We start from the raw sequence: 23363 nt of genomic DNA, 5'->3' as shown, positions 1-23363 counted from the left end.
GATGTCTATAGTGTGGTTTCTAGAACTATGGTGGATGTCTATAGTGTGGTTTCTATCACTATGGTGGATGTCTATACTGTGGTTTCTAACACTATGGTGGATGTCTATAGTGTGGTTTCTAGAACTATGGTGGATGTCTATAGTGTGGTTTCTAGAACTATGGTGGATGTCTATAGTGTGGTTTCTATCACTATGGTGGATGTCTATAGTGTGGTTTCTATCACTATGGTGGATGTCTATAGTGTGGTTTCTATCACTATGGTGGATGTCTATAGTGTGGTTTCTAACACTATGGTGAATGTCTATACTGTGGTTTCTAACACTATGGTGGATGTCTATAGTGTGGTTTCTATCACTATGGTGGATGTCTATAGTGTGGTTTCTATCACTATGGTGGATGTCTATAGTGTGGTTTCTATCACTATGGTGGATGTCTATAGTGTGGTTTCTATCACTATGGTGGATGTCTATAGTGTGGTTTCTAGAACTATGGTGGATGTCTATAGTGTGGTTTCTATCACTATGGTGGATGTCTATAGTGTGGTTTCTAGAACTATGGTGGATGTCTATAGTGTGGTTTCTATCACTATGGTGGATGTCTATAGTGTGGTTTCTATCACTATGGTGGATGTCTATAGTGTGGTTTCTAGAACTATGGTGGATGTCTATAGTGTGGTTTCTATCACTATGGTGGATGTCTATAGTGTGGTTTCTATCACTATGGTGGATGTCTATAGTGTGGTTTCTAGAACTATGGTGGATGTCTATAGTGTGGTTTCTATCACTATGGTGGATGTCTATAGTGTGGTTTCTATCACTATGGTGGATGTCTATAGTGTGGTTTCTATCACTATGGTGAATGTCTATACTGTGGTTTCTAACACTATGGTGGATGTCTATAGTGTGGTTTCTAGAACTATGGTGGATGTCTATAGTGTGGTTTCTAGAACTATGGTGGATGTCTATAGTGTGGTTTCTAACACTATGGTGGATGTCTATAGTGTGGTTTCTATCACTATGGTGGATGTCTATAGTGTGGTTTCTATCACTATGGTGGATGTCTATAGTGTGGTTTCTAGTACTATGGTGGATGTCTATAGTGTGGTTTCTAGCACTATGGTGGATGTCTATAGTGTGGTTTCTAGAACTATGGTGGATGTCTATAGTGTGGTTTCTAACACTATGGTGGATGTATATAGTGTGGTTTCTAACACTATGGTGGATATCTATAGTGTGGTTTCTAGTACTATGGTGGATGTCTATAGTGTGGTTTCTAACACTATGGTGGATGTCTATAGTGTGGTTTCTAGAACTATGGTGGATGTCTATAGTGTGGTTTCTAACACTATGGTGGATGTCTATACTGTGGTTTCTAACACTATGGTGGATGTCTATAGTGTGGTTTCTATCACTATGGTGGATGTCTATAGTGTGGTTTCTAGAACTATGGTGGATGTCTATAGTGTGGTTTCTAACACTATGGTGGATGTCTATAATGTGGTTTCTAGAACTATGGTGGATGTCTATAGTGTGGTTTCTAACACTATGGTGGATGTCTATACTGTGGTTTCTAACACTATGGTGGATGTCTATAGTGTGGTTTCTATCACTATGGTGGATGTCTATAGTGTGGTTTCTAGAACTATGGTGGATGTCTATAGTGTGGTTTCTAACACTATGGTGGATGTCTATAGTGTGGTTTCTATCACTATAGTGGATGTCTATAGTGTGGTTTCTATCACTATGGTGGATGTCTATAGTGTGGTTTCTATCACTATGGTGGATGTCTATAGTGTGGTTTCTAGCACTATGGTGGATGTCTATAGTGTGGTTTCTAGCACTATGGTGGATGTCTATAGTGTGGTTTCTAGCACTATGGTGGATGTCTATAGTGTGGTTTCTATCACTATGGTGGATGTCTATAGTGTGGTTTCTAGCACTATGGTGGATGTCTATAGTGTGGTTTCTAGCACTATGGTGGATGTCTATAGTGTGGTTTCTAGCACTATGGTGGATGTCTATAGTGTGGTTTCTAGCACTATGGTGGATGTCTATAGTGTGGTTTCTAACACTATGGTGAATGTCTATAGTGTGGTTTCTAACACTATGGTGGATGTCTATAGTGTGGTTTCTAGCACTATGGTGGATGTCTATAGTGTGGTTTCTAACACTATGGTGGATGTCTATAGTGTGGTTTCTAACACTATGGTGGATGTCTACAGTGTGGTTTCTAGCACTATGGTGGATGTCCATAGTGTGGTTTCTAGCACTATGGTGGATGTCTATAGTGTGGTTTCTAACACTATTGTGGATGTCTATAGTGTGTTTTCTAGCACTATTGTGGATGTCTATAGTGTGGTTTCTAACACTATGGTGGATGTCTAGTGTGGTTTCTATCACTTTGGTGGATGTCCATAGTGTGGTTTCTAGGGCCTATGTTGCATGTGGATTCTTTCTTCATATGAATTTGGTTCTAGTGTTTGAACGGTTTAAGTTAAAATATTATGAGCCCATTCCTGAAAGCTACGACGCTCAGGAACAAGGACTCGTTAGAATGGAGTGTGACACACACCCAGTGACTGAGGGAAATTAATTCAAAGCATTCTTTCTGACTGGAATTACCTGATTTGACATATCTTTGTAGTTTTTATTGAGATTCTTCGTTTTCAGATGATTTTTAAATTACTTAATTACCTTTAAGAAGCTTTAAACCCATTAATTAGGGTCGTTGTCCACACCCCAGTGGAAATGAACTTAGAATAATTTTAAAAATCCCCATAAAAATCTGTCAATATAAAAGATAGAGATGTTTTTTTGTACTGTAGGTCTCTCAATCCACCGCATCCGCCAATGTAACACTTCCGCATCTGTGGTGAAAGGTGACAAAGTTAGAGAGGTATTTGTCAGACCATGAGAAACCCCGGAAATCGGTTTTCTCAAAAAACAGTCTGTAGCTTCCCGAACGATTTGGCCTACAAACTATTACCTGTCTGTGAAAAGTTGAGACTCTCACGAACACAATGGTGTTCCCAATTTTTCTGGAACTCGTCTGAGGTCGGTATAGCCGATCTGCCAACTTCTGTCTGTAGTGTCAAACTGTTTGGGCTACAAACTAATATGACACCTCTGTGTAAAGGTGATACTCTCACGAATATGTACAGTACTAGTCAAAAGTTTCCATACACCTGCTCATTCAAGGAATTTTATTTATTTGTACTATTTTCTACATATTAGAATAATAGTGAAAATATCAAAACTATGAAATAACATAAAGTATCATGTAGTAATAATCAAATATTTGAGATTCTTCAAAGTAGCCAGCCTTTGCCTTGATGACAGCTTTGCACACTCTTGGCATTCTCTCAACCAGCTTCATGAGGTAGTCACCTGGAAAGCATTTCAATTAACAGGTGTGCCTTCTTAAAAAGTACATTTGTGGAATTTCTTTCCTTCTTAATGCGTTTCAGCCAATCAGTTGTGTTGTGACAAGGTAGGGGTGGTATACAGAAGATGGTACTTTACCAAACAGGGCTAAGTCCATATTATGGCAAGAACAGCTCAAATAAGCAAAGAGAAACAACAGTCCATCATTACTTTAAGACATGAAGGTCAGTCAATTCAGAAAATGTCAAGAACTTTGAAAGTTTCTTCAAGTGCAGTCGCAAAAACCATCAAGCGCTATGATGAAACTGGCTCTCATGAGGACCGCCACAGGAATGGAAGACCCAGAGTTACCTCTGCTGCAAAGGATAAGTTCTTTAGAGTTACCAGTTTTAGAAATTGCAGCCCAAATAAATGCTTCACAGAGTTCAAGTAACAGACACATCTCAATTTCAACTGATCAAAGGAGACTGTGAATCAGGCCTTCATGGTTGAAACCACTATTAAAAAAACACCAATAAGAAGAAGAGACTTGCTTGGGCCAAGAAACACGAGCAATGGACATTAGACCGGTGGAAATGTGTCCTTTAGTCTCAGATATAGGACATACACTTTTTTCGGCGGACACTCTGTTGTTCCATGTAGTGAATCTGTTATTTAATGTGTGTGTATGGGCTAATAGCAGTAAGGCCAAAAGTAATGATTCATTAAAGAAATATTTTGTGGGGGGGGGGGGGGGGGGGAATTGCACAAGTTTTCAAAAGTCTCAAAAACAACAAAATAGATCAAGTGGGACAGAATAAGCAGGGAAGGAAAGGGTGGGTAGTGGAATATGCCAAATATGGTATGAAGCTGTTTCAAAGCAAGGAATGACCGCTTCATTGACAGTTGATTCAGGCAGATAGGAGAGTGACATACAGCACAAAGGAAATAGTCAGAGCCATAACAGCAGAAAAAGTCATAATAAGGGGATAAGCATGTATGACTTTATGGAGTGATTCCTCACAAAACACAGACAAAAAAAGACAGATTTTTCACAAAATAGTCCTTTGGAGGAAGGATTGTTGACGTATATTTGACATGTATCTAAAGGCATAATTGAGTAATAATTCATCAAATTGGCATATTTATTACATTTTGGCCATAAGCAGGCCTCCTTTTAGACTCCATAATGCTAAATAGCTAAACTTTTATTTGAGGGTTCTCTCATCCCTATTGGGTGAACTTTCTGTACATAGTTCCTTCAATTTAGCAGGGACAAATATCACTCCCCACCCCCCCCCCCCCCAATTTAAAAAAAAAATTGTAATGGTGAGAGGTTTGCATGCCTTGGGGGTATGATTTGTGAGTCTAACTTTCTTACTCGTCATAATTCACAATTAATTCAGGACTATCTGTAATCATGGTAGCATCCACATTAATGTAGAAGTATTTACTCCAATCACACAATGCATTATTTACCATTCATTTATCGGGCACAAAATAATCTGAAAAACAATCAAAACAAACAGCAAATGCATCCAACAAGTTTGTAGAGTCATTGCGTGCTAGGAATATGGTACCAAATACAAAACTTATACCTCTTGACTTACTACCCATTTTGATGTGTTACAGCTAGAATTCAAGATTGATTAAATAGATTTTTTCCCCACCCGTCTACACACAATAAACTAGCTGTTTGCAGATGTAAGAAACAGAAGCTAATAGTGCAATTATGGAATGCCAGTAGATTTATATTAAAAAAGCAAAGTGACAACTGCATCGTTGTCATCAACAGTGTTGCATATGCTGCACTGACCATGCAGACTGAACGCAAGTGTCTCGTATGTGAGGAACATCAAATGCGCTCCTTGAGTGACAGGGGGCGTGGCTAGGTCTGCGTGGAAAGCAGCATAGGGTGGAGAGATGACTCAAGTAGAGAAGTAAACTATAAAAATGGACGTTACACAGTGTGTATCACATTTAACAAACCAAACATTCAAATACCAGTATAGAAGTAAAAACCCAAACCGGTCCGTGAATCAATACCGGTATATCGCAATACATGGTATACTGCCCAGCCCTAGCTCCAATCAATTAATCTTTTATCCTGAAAAACTCCCTAGTCCTTAACAATTACAAGCATACCCATAACATGATGCAGCCACCACTATGCTTTAAAATATGAAGAGTGGCCCTCAGTAATGTGTTGTATTGGATTTGCCCCAAACATAAAACTTTGTATTCAGGAAAAAAACTTGCTTTGACACATTTTTGGCAGTATTACTTTAGTGCCTTTGTATCAAATCCAACAGGATGCATGTTTTGGAATGGATTTTTTATTCTGTACAGGCTTCCTTTTCACTCTTTCAATTAGGTTAGTATTGTGGAATAAATACAACGGTGTTGATCCATCTTCAGGTTTCTCCTATCAAAGTCATTAAACTTGAACTGTTTTTAAAGTCACCTTTGGCCTCATGGGAAAATCCCTGAGCGATTTCTTTACTCTCCGGCAACTGAGTTAGGAAGGACGCCTGTATATTTGTTGTGACTGATACACCATCCAAAGTGTAATTAATAACGTCACCATACGCAAAGGGATATTCAATGTCTACTTTTTTTATTTTACCTATCTATAAATGTGACTCGTTTCAGTAAAGGCGTATAGCGAAGGTCACTACTTCACAGAGAGCCATTTGAACGTAAACTTTATTTTATTTTTATCAAAATGCATTTTTTTGGGGTGTAGAAATGCCTTCTGGAACATGTGAACTTTCATGTGCCTTAATAACAAACTTGTATTCCATCTGTAAATACAAATAAAATTGTTAAATTATGAGCCTAGTTGGTTTTAGCCACAGAAAAAGCCAGGAACCTTCTCGCTAGCCTTGATCGGCTGAGATAATGAATGGGCTGAACATGCCAAGAGATGAGTTTGGATTGGTCTGCCATGTAGCACCTTCTGGCTATAACATGAGCTGATCAGTATGTGTAGGTAATCCTTTCTAACGCTGTTTTTTATAAAGATATCATGTAGTAGAACTGCAAAGCTAATGATAACTAAGGAGATAGAGAAAATACTGGAATTTGATTGCAAATATGCAGACAGAGTCGAAAAGAGAGCACTCAGAAGGCTGATGTAATCCGGAGACAGGTCTTTAATACATTTTCAACTTAAGGCAACCATGGCATCCGTGACAGAGAGGGAGAACCGTCCATCCATGTATATGGGTAAGATAGTCTAACTAGCTACATTTTCAGGTACTTTTCGTTTTCATTTCAAGTTAAAGCGTACTGTTAGCTAGCTAACGTTAGCCGGCTGGCTTGCTAGCTAACGTTATGCGTCTGATTTGTGTAGTAATATTATTCGTATCTCAGAGCAATTAGCATTTTTACCCCTGATCTTATTTACACTTCCCATAAGGTGTTGAATACATATTGACTCAAGACTTTTCAGCTTTTAATTTTTAAATAATTTGTTAACATTTTGAAAAACATAATTAAAACTTTGACATTATGGGGTATTGTGTGTAGTTTTTTTTTTTTTTTTTACATTTAAAATGCAGGTTGTAACACAACAAAATGTGGACAAATTCAACGGGTGTGAATACTATCTGGAGGCACTAAGTGAATTTGTCCCAATACTTTTGGTCCTCTAAATAGGGGTCCTCTAAATGCACAAAAAGTGCTGTGATTACTGAACGGTTCACCCGATATGGATGAAAATACACTCAAATTAAAGCTGACAGTCGGCACGTTAACCTCATCGTTATTGTATCAAATCCAACGTTCTGGGGTAGAGACAAAACAACAACAAATGTGTCACTGTTCCAATTCTTTTGGAGCTCACTGTATTTTCAACACTATTTTGAACAATTAGCCAAATTAATATAAAAAATATATATTTTCAATATTCATGTTTTATTGAAATAAAAATATTACAGAGCAGGCGGTAAAGCTTTTTCATTTGACACCACTTTTTGCTTTGTAGCATTTACAGATTAAACACTAGGGAGTCTTAAAGGAGACCCGCGTAAGGCAAAAATGTCATAAATATGGCAACTTTGATTCATTATTTCTCAATTATGCTTTTAAATACACATGGAAAATATATGTCAACAATCCTTCCTCCAAAGGACTATTCTATGGATTACATTTTGTGAAAATTCATAATCATGGCCTTTTTCGTTTGGGTTTTGTGAGGAATCACTCAATAAGGTCATACATGCTTATCACAGGTTATTACCTCGGCTCTGACCTGTTCATTTGTGCTGTACGTCACTCTCCTATCTGCCTGAATTCTCCGTCAACGAAGCCGTCACTCCTTGGTTTCCTCGTGTTTTGAAACAACTTCATATTTGCCATATTACTCTCCCTTTCCCTTCCCTGCTTATCCTGTCCGATTTGATCTATTTGATTGTTTCAGACTTGTGAAAACTTGTGCAAGTTCCTGGAAGTTTGCTATTTTCTCGTCCGCGTGCCCCATCGCGCACACATTGATTTTGTCCATCCACACGACACATTGTTTTGGCGCTCACTGTAATATACGCTACTGGCATATTAAAGTCCTAGAGTGGGGTCTCCGCTAGTTTTAAAGTGGCCCAAGTTATACAGAGAAATTGGAATAGTAGGCAATGCAACCAATCACAGCCCTCCTTTTACTTGTATCATTGCACATCCTGCAAATCACAAGCATAGGTCGACCATTTTGAATTCATTTTTACATTCACTCGGTCGGTAATGCTTACAAATTAGATCATAACCCTAAAAGTAGCAGAGATACCACTCTGAAACGTTGATATGCCCATAGAGTATATTATGTTCAACAATATGTTGAAACAATTGCCAAATCAAAAATTATATATTTTCAATATTCATGTTTATATTCTTCTATATTATCTAGGGACAGAAATATCTGTAATCCTCTGTAGGTGACACAGAGGGATAATTCAGGAGAGCAGTGTCTGTAAAAATGAAGCCACATCCTCACTATAGGAGGGGCGGTAGAAGTAATACTATCTACGGTTAGTATTAAATATTGACCATTTAATGAGGGAATGAGAGCCTGAAAATAAAATATGGTTGAAAGAATCAACCGTATAGAGGCTCTGGGAGGTGATGTCTGGAGACAGGAAAATCAGCTCTCCAGACTCAGAGATGAACTGTACATGGCATGTTCTTGATGGTGACCTGTCCCTTCCTACCGTGGGAGGCTTTGGCTAAGCAGGGCTCATTTCCTCCACAGTCGCAGCCATTGGTTAGTTCTCCGGTTTGTTAGTAATAACGCTTGTTTGTTTGTTTTCCATGGGGTTTTTAGGCATGGAATAAGTTCCCACATCTTATCCTCGGCCCTTTCTCCAATCTCCCTCCTCCTCTTTGCCTCCCAGCGCTTCAGCAGAGATGGAAAACCTGTCCCAGACTCTCAGCAAGGGTGTCACACACACATACACACATTATTTTGATCCATGACAACTGGATGAGTTCAAAGCAGGCCGGACTACCCAGAGCACCAATTATAAAACATTCTTTTTTTCGGGGGGGGAGCGACAGCTAATATTCTGCATTTCAACACATTGAAAAAGTTGCAGTTTTATAATGCTATTATGCACATTTTGTTATGAGGCAAGAGAAAATGTTGCAGTTTCCTACAATTCTACTCCTTTTGCTATCATGTGTTATCTAGGGGGCCCACAAAATTATTAATAATCTGAAAACGGCTAACTTCCTGCATTTCAACACAATTCGCGTAGAAAAAAAAGTCAGTTTTATAATGCTATTCTACACATTTTACCATGAAAGTGAGAGAAAAATATTCAGTTTTAAAGCAAATTTCCTGCTATTCTACACATTTTGCTATCATATGCTATCTTTATTGTTTGGGGGGCCCCTGAATATCCACTGCTGGAGAGTGATTTGGAGGCTTTTGACTGGTTTCATAACATAGAAACATGCCCTATCTAGCGTCCTCACTCTGTGGCTGGTTTCATAACATAGAAACATTCCCTATCTAGCGTACTCGCTCTGTGGCTGGTTTCATAACATAGAAACATGCCCTATCTAGCGTCCTCGCTCTGTGGCTGGTTTCATAACATAGAAACATTCCCTATCTAGCGTACTCGCTCTGTGGCTGGTTTCATAACATAGAAACATGCCCTATCTAGCGTACTCGCTCTGTGGCTGGTTTCATAACATAGAAACATTCCCTATCTAGCGTACTCGCTCTGTGGCTGGTTTCATAACATAGAAACATGCCCTATCTAGCGTCCTCGCTCTGTGGCTGGTTTCATAACATAGAAACATTCCCTATCTAGCGTACTCGCTCTGTGGCTGGTTTCATAACATAGAAACATGCCCTATCTAGCGTACTCGCTCTGTGGCTGGTTTCATAACATAGAAACATGCCCTATCTAGCGTACTCGCTCTGTGGCTGGTTTCATAACATAGAAACATGCCCTATCTAGCGTACTCGCTCTGTGGCTGGTTTCATAACATAGAAACATGCCCTATCTAGCGTACTCGCTCTGTGGCTGGTTTCATAACATAGAAACATGCCCTATCTAGCGTACTCGCTCTGTGGCTGGTTTCATAACATAGAAACATGCCCTATCTAGCGTACTCGCTCTGTGGCTGGTTTCATAACATAGAAACATTCCCTATCTAGCGTACTCGCTCTGTGGCTGGTTTCATAACATAGAAACATGCCCTATCTAGCGTACTCGCTCTGTGGCTGGTTTCATAACATAGAAACATGCCCTATCTAGCGTACTCGCTCTGTGGCTGGTTTCATAACATAGAAACATGCCCTATCTAGCGTACTCGCTCTGTGGCTGGTTTCATAACATAGAAACATGCCCTATCTAGCGTACTCGCTCTGTGGCTGGTTTCATAACATAGAAACATGCCCTATCTAGCGTACTCGCTCTGTGGCTGGTTTCATAACATAGAAACATGCCCTATCTAGCGTACTCGCTCTGTGGCTGGTTTCATAACATAGAAACATGCTCTATCTAGCTGACTCTCTCTGTAAGAGGTCTGACTGTGTTATGTATGGCATCCCATTTATGTCTCTGCAATTCGTGTAGCAGCCAAAAGATGATACTAACTGAACGCAAAAACAAGGCTCGTGATTCAGTTAAGCTATGACGATCAGGTCAGTTTCAGAAAGATTGAAGCCACACTTTCCACACAACCTTCAAAAAACCATTGACATTTGCTAAATAAAATCGCAGAATAAGCTCAGCAGTAAAGTCCAACTTGACTCACCTGGTTACTACGCATGTAGGATGTCTTGTCGGTGGATCCCTTCCCTCCTTGTCTGTGGATCCCTTCCCGTTATACAACCTGATACAGCTGATTCAGACGGACACAAGCTACTGGTGTCCAAAGAGGCCATAAGCCAAACATTTTCCCTGCAGGAAGAGAGGCAGAGAGAGGGGGACAGGTGTGAGCAAAGTCCCCAGGTGAGTGAGAGAGAGATAGTTAGAGTGTGTTCATAGAGGAGTTGGAACAGATTGCCAGATTCCTGTCCAGGCACAGCTCCACGTGCGGAGGAGAAGAGAGGGAAGGGCCTCTGGAGACTGGGCTGCTCAAACACATTAAATAAATAGAAAAATAACCTGGGCAGCCAGAGGCCCGGTGGCCCTGTGTGCATCACACTGGGCTCAGGAAAGCAGAAAGAGGAATTATGTTACATGCTCCCTCGTTTAGCGGGAACTTCACAGATCCCTGCCGCTCAAGCCAGCCAGATAAGGAACATAAGCCAATGGTACATGAATAGGGCAAAAATAAGAATAAGAAACTGAAATCTTAAAATTTTAGGATTGTCATTAGGTTTACCCAGCGACAGCTTACCATTAGCATCATTAAGAGCCCTGTTAGCATCCTCAATGCAGAGACTTGTGGTTTTCATGTTATAGCAGGTTGTTAGAGAAATGGAAAGTACAATGTAGAACCAGGAACAGATTTAGCCCTTGGATCACTCCAGACCTGACTGCCCTTGACAAGCACAAAAACATCCTGTGGCGTAGTGCATTAGCATCGAATAGCCCCCGCGATATGCAACTTTTCAGGGAAGTTAGGAACCAATATACTCAGGCAGTTCGAAAAAGATAGCCTTTGCTTTCCTAACAGAAATGTGCATCCTGTAGCAAACTTCAAAAAGTTCTGGGACACTGTAAAGTCCATGGAAAACAAGAACACCTCCTCCCAGCTGTCCACTGCACTGAGGCTGAGAAACACTGTCACCACCGATAAATCTGCAATAATTGAGAATTTCAATTAGCATTTTTCTATGGCTGGCCATGCTTTCCACCTGGCTACCCCTACCCCGGCCAACAGCTCTGCACCCACCACAGCAACTTGCCCAAGCCTCCCCCATTTCTCCTTCACCCAAATCCAGATAGCTGGTGTTCTGAAAGAGCTGCAAAATCTGGACCCCCTACAAATCAGCCGGGCTAGACAATCTGGTCCCATTCTTTCTAAAATGATCTGCCGAAATTGTTGTAACCCATATTACTAGCCTGTTCAACCTCTCGTGTCGTCTGAGATTCCCAAAGATTGGAAAGCAGCTGCGGTCATCCCCCTCTTCAAAGGGGGAGACAGACTAGACTCAAACTGCTACAGACCTATGTCTATCCTACCCTGCCTTTCTAAGGTCTTTGAAAGCCAAGTTAACAAACAGATCACCGACCATTTCGAATCCCACTGTACCTTCTCCGCTATGCAATCTGGTTTCAGAGCTGGTCATGGGTGCACCTCAGCCACGCTCAAGATCCTAAATGATATCATAACCGCCATCGATAAGAAACAATATTTTGCAGTTGTATTCATCGACCTGGCCAAGGCTTCGACTCTGTCAATCACCACATTCTTATCGGGAGACTCAACAGCTTTGGTTTCTCAAATGACTGCCTCGCCTGGTTCACCAACTACTTCTCCGATAGAGTTCAGTGTGTCAAATCGGAGGGCCTGTTGTCCGGACCTCTGGCAGTCTCTATGGGGGTCCCACAGGGTTCAATCCTCGGGCTGACTCTTTTCTCTGTATACATCAATGATGTTGCTCTTGCTGCTGGTGATTCTCTGATCCACCTCTACGCAGACGACACCATTCTGTATACTTCTGGCCCTTCTTTGGACACTGCGTTAACTATCCTCCAGACGAGCTTCAATACCATACAACTCTCCTTCCGTGGCCTCCAACTGCTCTTAAATGCAAGTAAAACTAAATGCATGCTCTTCAACTGATCACTGCCCACACGTGCCCGCCCGTCCTGCATCACTACTCCGGACGGTTCTGACTTAGAATATGTGGACAACTACAAATACCTAGGTGTCTGGTTAGACTGTAAACTCTCCTTCCAGACTCACATCCTATTTCGCAACAAAGCATCCTTCACTTATGCTACCAAACATACCCTCATAAAACTGACTATCCTACCAATCCTTGACTTTGGCGATGTCATTTACAAAATAGCCTCCAACACTCTATTCAGCAAATTGGATGCAGTCTATCACAGTGCCATCCATTTTGTCACCAAAGCCCCATATACGACCCACCACTGCGACCTGTATGCCCTAGTTGGCTGGTCCTTGCTTCATATTCGTCGCCAAACCCACTGGCTCCAGGTCATCTATAAGTCTTTGCTAGGTAAAGCCCCGCCTTATCTCAGCTCACTGGTCACCATAGCAGCACCCACCTGTAGTACGCGCTCCAGCAGGTATATTTCACTGGTCACCCCCAAAGTCAATTCCTCCTACTGCCACCTTTCCTTCCAGTTCTCTGCTGCTTGGAACGACTGGAACGAACTGCAAAAAATCACTGAAGCTGGAGACTCATATCTCCCTCACTACCTTTAAGCACCAGCTGTCAGAGCAGCTCACAGATCACTGCACCTGTACATAGCCTATCAGACTACCTCATCCCCATACTGTTATTTATGTTGCTCCATTGCACCCCAGTATCTCTACTTGCACATGTAATTATTTGCCACTATGGCCTATTTATTGCCTTACCTCCCTTATCCTACCTCATTTGCACACACTGTATGTAGAGCTTTTCTATTGTATTATTGACTGTATGTTTGTTTAAACCATGTGTAACTCTGTGTTGATGATTGTGTCGCACTGCTTTGCTTTATCTTGGCCAGGTCGCAGTTGTAAATGAGAACTTGTTCTCAACTAGCCTACCTGGTTAAATAAAAGGTGAAATATATATCTTTTTTTTAAAGTATTGACATAGGTATATGCACTGTGTGTTCATATTGGGTGAGAGAATATTGTTTCTGTATTTAACAATGGAGAACTAGTGAGATTGTCCACAAGGCAAAGGCCTTTTAGATTTGGTTAAGTTTGGTTTTGATAGAATATGTTGGGCCTGCAGCAAATAACACTACACAATATTAGGCTAACTCAATTATTCAACCTCATCTCCACTGACACGCCCAACGCTACACTTGTCTCCGAGACAAACCATGACTCACTGAAAGAATATAAGGATAACGTTAAAAAAACTCCATCCTCCTCACCGAATAAGTCAATTGCTTTTTTCTCATTCTGACAGCATTGTTGAATCATATTTTTCATTAAAACCCTATGACTTTCACCAGTACCGCAGGTTAAGATCTTGCCTTGACCTCAATTTGTCTCCATCTGCAGGCATGGCATTCTGATTTCACCTTCCTTCGAGCCCGCTCCAGCAGACACAATGCTATATAAGGCCTTGGATGCACTGTACTGCACTGGATGCACTGTACTGCACTGGATGCACTGTAGGCCTACACAGGAGTGAGGAACAAAGTGCTGAAGTAAGTGGAGACTGCCAGGTCGGAGGTCTGTTTACGCTAAAGCCTTTTTCATTTTTCCTTTCTAAGAGGGCCCAGTTGCTATACATGACTTGTCTCCTTGAACCCGAGTCCAACACAAACATGCCTATTTATTGTCCGCTTGTGGTCTGGGGCCAGGAAGTGAGGGGAGATTTCTGCATAGAGGGCACAGGACACGTCCACCTCCTGAACACCCCTCCAGTTTCTCCCTCATCATGGAGTCACGCCCAGGGTGGAAAAGCTTCACCCCTCGCCCTTTACTGTCAGGATGGACCGCTCACCAGGTGTTGGATGGATCAGTGTTACAATTTGTGTGTGTTTGTGCACGTGCTTGTGTGAGGGTTGTTGTGTAGGTGGGGCTGCTGCACTATTTTGCTGGGGATTCTATTTCAAGAGTACGCTGAAGGGGCAGCGTTGCTGTGTGCAGAATACATAAATAAATTCCCTCTCTTTCCTGCTCCCTCTCCTTGTCTCGCTCTGTCACTTTCCTCTGGGTCTGTTTCCCAATCATCTAGAATAGCTGCCCATTCTTGTTTACACTCCAACCACTAATGCTGCAGATTAAAAGTGCTGAGAGGATTTTACTTTTTTGTTCTCAACTACCAGATCCTTTCAGACCAGTGGTTGTCATAAAGGAAATGACAACAAAAAGATGGCCATTTAAGGATTTTAGGATGACCAATACTCTCACTCGCTCTTGGTTGCACTCAACTTCCATTCTCTGTCCCTCTTTCTCTTGGAATTGAATGAACCCCATTTCTCATGGTCTGTCCCTCGGTTTCTCTTTCTCTCATCCATCCCTCTCTTTTCTCAACCTTTTTTCTCACTTCATTTGTCCCTCATTTTTTTTCTCCTTTATCTCTCGTTACTCTCTCTCAAGCTGGCAGAGACACACAGAGGAAATGGGAGCCTCTCTCTGACAGAGACAGAGACTTGTACATTTCCTCAGTGAAAACAATGTACCGAGCAAATTACAAATGGGATTTTTACCAAATAACAGATCATTAATTCACCCTGCACACCCTAATTGACAAACAAACAAACCAAAACCAAGACAAAGTCTTCTCGTGTTTTGTTGATTTCAAAAAAGCGTTTGACTCAATTTGGAGTGAGGGTCTGCTATACAAATTTATGGAAAGTGGTGTTGGGGGGAAAAACATACATTATAAAATCCATGTACACAAACAAGTGTGTGGTAAAAATTGGCAAAAAACTAATTTCTTTCAACAGGTCATTGGGTGAGAAAGGGAAGCAGCTTAAGCCCCACCCTCTTCAACATACAGTACCAGTAAAAAGGGTCTGTAGTGACGCCTCTAGCACTGAGATGCAGTGCCTTAGACAACTGCTGCCACTTGGAGCCGTACGTATGTATGTATGTACACTGCTCAAAAAAATAAAGGGAACACTTAAACAACACAATGTAACCCCAAGTCAATCACACTTCTGTTAAATCCAACTGTCCACTTAGGAAGCAACACTGATTGACAATAGAATTCATATGCTGTTGTGCAAATGGAATAGACAAAAGGTGGAAATTATAGGCAATTAAGACATTTTGCCACAACTTTGGAAGTATGTTTGGAGTCATTGTCCATTTGGAAGACCGATTTGTGACCAAGCTTGAACTTCCTGACTGATGTCTTGAGATGTTGCTTCCATATATCCACATAATTTTCTGCCTCATGATGCCATCTATTTTGTGAAGTGCACCAGTCCCTCCTGCAGCAAAGCACCCCCACAACATGATGCTGCCACCCCCGTGCTTCACGGTTGGGATGGTGTTCTTTGGCTTGCAAGCATCCCCCTTTTTCCTCCAAACATAACGATGGTCATTATGGCCAAACAGTTATATTTTTGTTCCATCAGACCTGAGGACATTTCTCCAAAAGGTACGATCTTTGTCCCCATGTGTAGTTGCAAACCGTAGTCTGGCTTTTTATGGCGGTTTTGGAGCAGTGGCTTCTTCCTTGCTAAGAGGCCTTTCGGGTTATGTCGATATAGGACTCGTTTTACTGTGGATATAGATGCTTTTGTACCCGTTTCCTCCAGCATCTTCACAAGGTCCTTTGATGTTGTTCTGGGGTTGATTTGCACCTTTCACACCAAAGTACGTTCATCTCTAGGAGACAGAAAGCGTCTCCTTCCTGAGCGGTGTGACGGCTGCGTGGTCACATGGTGTTTATACTTGCGTACTATTGTTTGTACAAATGAACGTGGTACCTTCAGGCGTTTGGAAATTGCTCCCAAGGACGAACCAGACTTGTGGAGGTGTAAAATTGTTTTTCTTGGCTGATTTCTTTTGATTTTCCATTGTTGTCAAGCAAAGAGGCACTGAGTTTGAAGGTAGGCCTTGAAATACATCCACAGGTACACCTCCAATTGACTCAAATTATGTCAATTAGCCTATCAGAAGCTTCTAAAGCCATGACATCATTTTCTGGAATTTTCCAAGCTTTTTCACATTTGGATGAAAAGCATACCCAAATTCAACTGCCAGTTACTCATCCCCAGGAGATAAGATATGCATATTAGTAGATTTGGATAGATAACACTCTGAAGTTTCTAAAACTGTTTGAATCATGTCTGTGAGTATAACATAACTTATTTAGCAGGCGAAACCCCGAGGACAAACCATTCAGACTTTTTTTTTTTTTTAGGTCACTGTCTTTTCAATGAATTTTCATTGGGAAACCAGATTTCTAAGCAAATTGCTTGCAGTTCCTACGGCTTCCACTAGATGTCAACAGTCGTGAGAAATAGTTTGAGGTTATTCCTTTGTGTAATGAAGAAATACGGCCATCTTGAAGTCGAGGCACTCCAGGTGTCCTGGACATGCGCTTCAATCAAACAGAAGGCATGCTACATATCGTTTTAATCCTGTATTGAACACATATCATCCCATCTTCAATTTTATTGTTATTAACGTTAAAAAAATACCTAAAGTTGTATTACATAAGTAGTTTGACATTTTTGATTTTACATAATCGTTTGGTGCGCTTTCGTCATAAAACCTTTTTGAAATCGGACACTTTCGCTGGAATTACAACAACTGTAGCTTTAAAATGGTGTAAAATACTTGTATGTTTGAGGGATTTAAATTATGGGATTTCTGTTGTTTTGAATTTGGCGCCCTGCAGTTTTACTGGCTGTTGACGAGGTGGGACGCTAACGTTCCACATACCCTAGAGAGGTTAAAGGCACTGGCACTTAGTGTATGTAAACTTCTACTGGAATTGTGATACAGTGAAATAATCTGTCTGTAAACAATTTTTGGAAAAATTACTTGTGTCATGCACAAAGTAGATGTCCTAACCGACTTGCCAAAACTATAGTTTGTTAATAACAAGAAACTTGAGATTTAATGACTCCAACCAAGGTGTATGTAAACTTCCGACTTCAACTGTATATATACTGAGATCACTTGACAGATAACTTGACACTAAGATTGCACACAGGTGGCTTTTTTTCACTAAGTATGTGACTTCTGAAGGTAAATGGTTGGACCAGATCTTATTTAGGGGCTTCAAAGCAAAGGGGGGTGAATACATATGCACGTACCACTTTTCCGTTTTTTATTTTGTGGAATTTTCTGAAACAAGTAATTTTTTTCATTTCACTTCACCAAATGGTGACTATTTTGTGTATGTCCATTACATGAAATCTAAATAAAAATCAATTGAAATTACAGGTTGTAATGCAACAAACTAGGAAAAACGGCAAGGGGGTGAATACTTTTGCAATGCACTGTGACATAACAAAAAATCCACATAAAAAGTATGTGGACACCTGCTTGTCGAACACCTCATTCCAAAATTATGGCCATTTCTGTATGGACCTCGCTTTGTGCAAGGGGGCATTGTCATGCTGAAACAGGAAAGGGCCTTGGCCAAACTGTTGCCACAAAGTTGGAAGCACAGAATACTCTAGAATGTATATTATTTATCCTCCACCATACTTTACAGTTGGCACTATGCATTTGGGCAGGTAGAGTTCTCCTGGTATGCACTAAAACCACATTTGTACGTTGGACTGCTACCTAAGAGTGGTAAAGCAGCCTTTACTGGTTGTAACAGCAGACCTATCAGCTTGCTGCCTGCTCTTAGCAAACTGTAAAAAAAAAAAAAAAAAAAAAGTGTTTCACCAAATACAATGATACTTCTCTGTAAACAAATGAACAACAGACTTTCAGCATGCTTATAGAGAACGACACTCAACACAAATTACTGATGATTGATTGAAAGCTTCTCTAATGTCAACCACATAAAGTGTGGTGTACCGCAAGGAATATCTCTAAGCCCTCTAGTGTGTGTCCATGTACTTGGATGATTCATAACATACAAAGCACTACATGGGCTTGCTCCTACCCATCTTTCCGATTTGGTCCTGCCGTACATACCTACATGCACGCTACGGTTACAAGACGCAGGCCTCCTAACTGTCCCTAGAATTTCTAAGCAAACAGCTGGAGGCAGGGCTTTCTCCTATAGAGCTCCATTTTTATGGAATGGTCTGCCTACCCATGTGAGAGACGCAGACTCGGTCTCAACCTTTAAGTCTTTACTGAAGACTCATCTCTTCAGTAGGTCATATGATTGAGTGTAGTCTGGCCCAGGAGTGTGAAGGTGAACGGAAAGGCACTGGAGCAACTAACCACCCTTGCTGTCTCTGCCTGGCCGGTTCCCCTCTCTCCACTGGGATTCTCTGCCTCTAACCCTATTACAGGGGCTGAGTCACTGGCTTACTGGTGTTCTTGCATGCCGTCCCTAGGAGGGGTGCGTCACTTGAGTGGGTTGAGTCACTGACGGGATCTTCCTGTCTGGCTTGGCCGGTTGGGTTGTGCCGTGGTGGAGATCTTTGTGGGCTATACTCGGCCTTGTCTCAGGATGGTAAGTTGGTGGTTGAAGATATCCCTCTAGTGGTGTGGGGGCTGTGCTTTGGCTAAGTGGGTGGGGTTATATCCTGCCTGTTTGGCCCCGCCGGGGGTATCGTCGTATGGGGCCACAGTGTCTCCCGACCCCTCCTGTCTCAGCCTCCAGTATTTATGCTGCAGTAGTTTATGTCGGTGGGCTAAGGTCAGTGTTAAATCTGGAGTATTTCTCCTGTCTTATCCAGTGTCTTGTGTGAATTTAAGTATGCTCTCTCTAATTCTCTCTTTCTTTCCTTCTCTCTTTCTTTCTCTCTGAGGACCTGAGCCCTAGGACCATGCCTCAGGACTACCTGGTCTGATGACTCCTTGCTGTCCCCAGTCCACCTGGCCGTGCTGCTGCTCCAGTTTCAACTGTTCTGCCTGTGGCTATGGAACCCTGACCTGTTCACTGGACGTGCTACCTTGTTCCAGACCTACTGATTTGGACTCTCTCTCTACCGCACCTGCTGTCTCTAACTCTTAATGACCGGCTATGAAAAGCCAAATGACATGTACTACTGAGGTGCTGACCTGTTGCACCCTCAACATCCACTGTGATTATTATTTGACCCTGCTGGTCATCTATGAACATTTGAACATCTTGGCCATGTTCTGTTATAATCTCCACCCGGCACAGCCAGAAGAGGACTGGCCACCCCTCATAGCCTGGTTCCTCTTTAGGTTTCTTTCTAGGTTCTGGCCTTTCTAGGGAGTTTTACCAAGCCACAGTGGTTCTACACCTGCATTGCTTGCTGTTTGGGGTTTTAGGCTGGGTTTCTGTACAGCACTTTGAGATATCAGCTGATGTAAGAAGGGCTTTATAAATATATTTGATTTGATGATTCAACCATGTACACATCAGCAACCACAGCTAATGATGTGACTGAAACCCTTAGCAGAGAGTTGCAGTCTGTTTTGGAACAGGTGGCCAGTAATAAACTGGCCCTTAACATCTCCAAAACTAAGAGCATTGAATTTGGTACAAATCATTCCCTAAATTATATAATCTAGTAATGAATAGTGTGGCTGTTGAACAAGATGAGGAGACTTAATGACTTGGAGTTACCTTAGATTGTAAACTGTCATGGTCAAAACATATAGATTCAATGGTTGTAAAGATGGGGAGAGGTCTGTCCGTAATAGAGATGCTCTGCTTTTTTGACACCACACTCCAAAGAAAGTGCTGCAGGCTCTAGTTTTATCTCATCTTGATTATTGTCCAGTTTTATGGTCAAGTGCTACAAATTAAAACCTAGTTAAGCTGCAGCTGACCCAGAACAAACTTGCGTGACTTTTTCTTCATTGTAATCAGAGGGCTTTTATTAATACAATGCATGCCATGTCTCTCTTGGCTGGAAGTTGAGGAAAGACTGACTGCGACACTTCTTGTTTTTATAAGAAACATTCATGTGTTGTAAATTCCAAATGGTTTGCATAGTCAACTTAAAACAGCACTGACACACACACACACTTACGCCACCAGGGGTCTTTTCACAGTCCCCAGGTCTAGAACAAATCCAAGGGAACATACAGTATTATACCGAGCCATTAGTGTATGGAACTCCCATCTTTTCAGCACAAGTGAACAGCAAAGAGTATTATTATATTATTGAGCAATTGACTATGACTTTTCAGATCACCCAGCAGTGCTATTTGCAGAGTTAGCTCCAGGTAAATGTAGCAATTCTTCAGCCATTCCTGAACCTGTGACCAAAAACAAGCTACATATGGACAGGACAAAAACAAATGATCCTCAGTCTTCTCAGCAAAATCTGCAGAGCTGGGATGGTTGTATCCCCCATCTTTCTAAAATTATATTGTTGCAAGACTTTTGTATAATTTAAAATGAAAAACTACGTTTTAAATGAGGTGTCATTTTTGAGTATCAGTTCATAAACCACATGCCATGGAATCGGTACATCGAAAATCTCAACTATTTTGCAATTATAGGGTATGGAATGTTGTCCCACTCCTCTTCAATGGCTGTGCGAAGTTGCTGGATATTGGTGGGAACTGGAACACGCTGTCGTACACAGCATCCCAAACATGCTCAAAAGGGAACATGTCTGGTGAGTATACAGGTCATCGAAGAACTGGGACATTTTCAGCTTCCAAGAATTGTGTACAGATCCTTGTGAAATGGGGCCGTGCATTATCATGCTGAAGCATGAGGTGATGGTGGCAGATGAATGGCACAACAATGGGCCTCAGCATCTCGTCACGGTATCTCTATGCATTCAAATTTCCGTTGATAAAATGCAATCGTGTTCGTTGTCCATAGCTTATGCCTCCCCATCCTATAATCCCACCGCCACCATGGGGGACTCTGTTCACAATGTTAACATCAGGAACCCCTCACACATACACGTGGTCTGCGGTTGAGGCCAGTTGGACATAGTGTCAAACTCTCTAAAATGACGTTAGAGGTGGCGTACGGTAGCGAAATGATCATTAAATTATTTTGCCACAGCTCTGGTGGACATTCCTGCAGTCAGCATGCCAATTGCACGTTCCCTCAAAACTTGATGTCTGTGGCATTGTATTGAGTGAAAAAAACTGCACATTTTAGAGTGGCCTTTTATTGTCCCCTGCACAAGTTGCACCTGTGTAATGAACATGCTGTTTAATCAGCGTCTTGATATGGCACACCTGTCTGGTGGATGGATTATCTTGGCAAAGGAAAAATGCTCACTAACAGGGATGTAAAAAAATGTGTGGACAAAATTTGAGAGACATAAGCTTTTTGTGCATATGGAACATTTCTGGGATATTTTATTACAGCTCATGAAACATGAGACCGACACTTTACATGTTGCGTTCATACTTTGGTTCAGACCGGATTATCTCCACATGTGTGGTTCCCACCGTGAAGCATGGAGGAGCAGGTCTGATGGTGTGGAGGTGCTTGGCTGGTGACACTGTCTGTGATTTATTTAGAATTCAAGGCACACTTAACCAGCATGGCTACCACAGCATTCTGCAGCAATCCCCCATCCCATCTGGTTTGCGCATATTGGGACTATCAGTTGTTTTTTAAACAGGACAATGACCCAACACACCTCCAGGCTGTGCAAGGGCAATTTGACCAAGAAGGAGTGATGGAGTGCTGCATCAGATGACCTGGCCTCCACAATCACCCGACCTCAACCCAATAAAGATGGTTTGGGATGAGTTGGACCGCAGAGTGAAGGAAAAACAGCCAACAAGTTCTCAGCATATGTAAGAACTCCTTCAAGACTGTTGGAAAAGTATTCCAGGTTAAGCTGGTTCAGAGAATGCCAAGAGTGTGCAAAGCTGTCAAGGTAAAGGGTGGCTACTTTGAACAACAATCGCAAATCACAAATATATTTTGATTTGTTTAACACTGATTTGGTTACTACCTGATTACATATGGTTTATTTCATAATTTTGATGCCTTCACTATTCTACAATGTAGAAAATATTTTAATCAAATAAAACCCTTGAATGAGTAGGTGTGAGCAAATGTTTGAATGGTACTGTAAACACTGTGGTACTGTACACACACATCATAATCTGGTTGTAAAAAATATCTAGATCCTCTATGATGCTGTGGAGGGATACAAGTTGTGGTTTTAAAAGAAAGCATGAATCAGCATACAACGACAGCTTTGCTTTTAAGCCCTGGATTTCTAGCCCCTTGGTATTATTGTTGGATCAGATTTTAATAATAAACATTTTGATGGCCATAAGAAAAAGATATGCCGATAGTGTACAACCTTGTGTTACTCCTCGACAGTTTAATACTTTGAGAAGTAGCCATTATTTACTATTTTACGCCTAGGGTTACTATACATAATTTTAACCCATTGTATAAAATATTCTCCAAAATTTGAAATATTCCAGGCATTTGTATACAGTTGAAGTCGGAAGTTCACATACACTTAGGTTGGAGTCATTAAAACTCGTTTTTCAACCACTTTGTGTATAACACAAGTAATTTTTCCAACAATTGTTTACAGACAAATTATTTCACTTATAATTCACCGTATCACAATTCGTGGGTCAGAAGTTTACATACAAAGTTGACTGTGCCTTTAAACAGCTTGGAAAATAACCAGAAAATGTCATGGCTTCAGAAGTTTGATAGGCTAATTGACATAATTTGAGTCAATTGGAGGTGTACCTGTGGATGTATTTCAAGGCCTACCTTCAAACTCAGTGCCTCTTTGCTTAACATCATGGGAAAATCAAAAGAAATCAGCCAAGACCTCAGAAAAAAAATTATAGATCGCCACAAGTCTGGTTTATCCTTGGGA

General features: G+C 41.3%; 1 protein-coding gene across 2 annotated transcripts in view; it reads right to left on the bottom strand.

The window, feature by feature from the left end:
* Positions 1-23363, bottom strand: part of peak1 (pseudopodium-enriched atypical kinase 1) — a 267998-nt gene that overhangs the window by 204200 nt on the left and 40435 nt on the right. For both annotated transcript variants that reach the window (XM_055934918.1, XM_055934919.1), the window contains one exon: positions 10624-10769. The gene's annotated coding sequence lies outside the window, so the exon portion shown is untranslated. The remainder of the gene's footprint in view (positions 1-10623; positions 10770-23363) is intronic.

The sequence above is a fragment of the Salvelinus fontinalis genome, chromosome 9 (genome assembly GCF_029448725.1).
Source record: "Salvelinus fontinalis isolate EN_2023a chromosome 9, ASM2944872v1, whole genome shotgun sequence".
Taxonomy (NCBI): domain Eukaryota; kingdom Metazoa; phylum Chordata; class Actinopteri; order Salmoniformes; family Salmonidae; genus Salvelinus; species Salvelinus fontinalis.
Note: the sequence above shows the minus strand (reverse complement) of the source record. Positions and strands in the feature narration are given on the sequence as shown.